The sequence below is a fragment of the Cervus elaphus genome, chromosome 33, assembly GCF_910594005.1.
Source record: "Cervus elaphus chromosome 33, mCerEla1.1, whole genome shotgun sequence".
Classification (NCBI taxonomy): domain Eukaryota; kingdom Metazoa; phylum Chordata; class Mammalia; order Artiodactyla; family Cervidae; genus Cervus; species Cervus elaphus.
In genome coordinates, this window is record NC_057847.1 from 78270853 (window position 1) to 78273851 (window position 2999).

General features: G+C 58.3%; 1 pseudogene; it reads left to right on the plus strand.

Moving 5' to 3' along the window:
• The first annotated feature begins 641 nt into the window (after positions 1-641).
• LOC122688534 lies at positions 642-2661 on the plus strand (annotated as a pseudogene).
• The last annotated feature ends 338 nt before the right edge of the window (positions 2662-2999 follow it).

Consider the following 2999-nt stretch of genomic DNA (forward strand, 5'->3'; position numbering starts at 1 on the left):
GTGGGTGCAGGGCAACCCGCTCAGCTCCTTGGCTGTGGCTCTTCTCAGGCAGGCAACCCCGGGCGCCCCTCCTGGAGGAGGAGGAGGAGGAGAAGCAGGAGGAAGGCGGCGGGAGGAGGAGTTGTGGAGAGGATGCCAGAGCATGGCAGTCGCGCCGGTGCTGGGCGAGGAAGCAGAGTGGCTGCCATCGGAACATCACAGTTGGAGACTATGTTTGGGGAGCGGTGGCTAATCCATTGTCTTTGGGAACATGCTCTTGAGTAGTAGAGAACAAGGAACAAAGAAGAGACCACACCTCTGAAGGCCTGGGAGCCGAAGCCGTCTGAGCGTCAGTAAACCCCTGCAGGCGTCACCATGCTGTCCTGAAATCTTCCACCAGATTAATTCCACGTTTTTACCAGAATGAATTATGCAGCAGAAGTCTCCCGTAGTTTAGATTAAGCAGATCATCTTGCTGAATCAGGGATGTGACCAGAGGCGAGTGCTGTGAGCTCTGCCTCAGCTTCCCCACTCATACAGAGCGGGTACTACCGTTGTTCCTCCCACCTTTAGCCTCAAGCACCCGTGTAGCCTTATCCGGGCAGCATTTTTAAGGACATCACTTTTATGAACACGTTGAAACCTCACCGCTAACTTGGATGATGGACACCGATACCTCTAAGACCACACAACTGATGAAGACGGAGTTGGGAAGCAGGTGAGCCAGAGCAGTCTGGCTCCAGACGGTGACTCCAGAGGGCAAATGAAGCTGGAAAAACCCATGGATGCAGCCTTCCCTGCAGCCTGCCCAGATGTTCGAGGATAATATCCCCGAGAGAAATTGAGCTCCTCGGATCAGGTAACTAGTCAGATTGAAGAAAATCAGTCTTAAGACCTTCCTGAAATCTTTCAACTTGAGCAAAGATGACGCAGAATTCATGGTCGTTCAACAGCCAGCACTAGCCAGCAACTTCAGGAAACGGGAGTCCTTGTTTGGGAGCTGCTACCGGAAGGAGGTGGCCGGCTGTGATCTCCACGGCGAAGATGAAATGGGCAACAATCGACCCAAGAGCGAGCCTCCTGGGCACGCTGAAGAGACCGCTAAGCGCCAAGCAGAAGGCCGAGGGCAAGGGCTGCGCGGCCTCGGGGAGCGCAGTGGACGAGGACGAGGACGAGTTCTCGTTGTCGTCGGCGCCCCTGGGGTTGAAGGACTTGCGGCCGCCGAGGCCCGTGCACTCCACATCACCGTGCGGCCACAACTACAGCCCCGCGCCCTGGCCGTTGCGCCCCACTGCCTCGGAGGAAATGTGCGTCCGGATGGAGGTGCAGGTCAAGGCGCTGGTGCACTAGCCCGACCCAGGTTGGCCCTCAACGGCGTGCGCAAGGACTTCAGCAACCTCCGCCAGGCCGACCCCGCGTGCCCGGAGCTGCCAGGCCCGCTCGGGAACCCCGTGTCCCCGGCCGGGGACCTGTGCCTCTGCCTGGGCGAACACGTGCCTGTCGTGCTTGGACTGCTGGCTCAGGACTACATCCGGTCCACTGTGCCTTTGGATGGCTCCTCCCCCATGGAGGTCTCTGCCATCCCACCCCCGGCTGCCGGTGGCCCCTTCCCCGGCCACCACCATGAGGACTACAAGCATCCGGCACACCCGGACCTCATCGTGGCCCCCGAGCTCTTCGCCGACCAGCCGGTGGGCGGCCTGCTGATGGGCCCCACGGGGGTCGTGCTGCAGAGCTTGCGGGGGGCCCAGGTGGGCCCCGAACCCCGCCCCCCGCCCCCACCGCCAACACGCACACACACACACCGCCGCTACCTCCCCTGCATTCTGATCTGAGCCGAAGGAACTTCGCGGGGCTGCCTGCCCAGGCGCCCACGTGGCTGAGAGCATGTGCTGCCACTTGAATTTCGACCCCAGCTCGGCCCCCAGGGTGGGCCAGGGTATATGACTCGGTGCAAAGCAGGGGCCCCACGGTGGTGACCAGCCTGACGAGGAGCTCAAGAAGCTGTCCAGGCAGGGCTGGCACTGGGGGCCCATCACACGCTGGGAGGCGGAGGGCAAGTTGGTCAATGTGCCTGATGGCTCCTTCCTGCTGAGGGAGAGCTCCGACGGCCGCTACCTGCTCAGCAAGAGCTTCCGCTCCCACCGCAGGACCCTCCACACCAGAATGGAGCACTCCAACGGCAGGCTTAGCTTCGACGAGCAGCTCGGACGTGGAGGGACGCGGTCCATCGTGGACCTGACTGAGCGCTCCATCGGGGACTCGGAGCACAGGGCCTTCTGACTCGGGCTCGCGCCTGCCGGGCTCCGCCACCCACCCGGGGCCGCTCACCAACCCCGGGTCGCGCTTCCCGCAGCTGCGCTCGCTGCAGGGCCGGTGCCGCTTCGTCATCCGGCAGTACCTCCGGATAGACCTGATCCAGAAGCTGCCCTGTCCAACAAAATGAAGCATTACCTACAGAAGCACCACCGAGAGAGGACCGCAGCCCGGCGTCGTGCAGTGGGAGTAAGAAGAGAGACTGAGACGCAGTTTACAGACTTCGCGACCAGAATCTTTTGCTGCCATACTATCATGTCAGTTTTATGTGGAAAAGAGTATCCAGTTCGTTTAGGGCTGGGGAGCTGTCCGCGAGGTGTCTTGGGTTTATTCTGGTTCTTTAGAAAGGGAAGTCTTGAGGTTTGAGGAAGTGTGAAGTCTCTTCCATCAATGTGCAGAATATTCACAATGTGAATGATCAGACTCTCCTTACTCTCCCACCCCCAGTCTTTTGCTGCTGTCCACTGTGATTTTATGCATTAAAAGCGCATTTCATGCGTATCCAATCCTGAGTAAAGTTGAATGAAACTTATGGAATGAACCTGTTATGTCTCTCTTTCAATGGACCATCTTCAAAGATAGTGTTGAGCCAGCATAGCCGTGTGATTAATCACAGAGTTTATACCTACACCAAAAATGATTTTTAATTTCATGCTCTACAAATGTTTATTTAGAATTGTGAACTGACATAACCTGGGGTAATG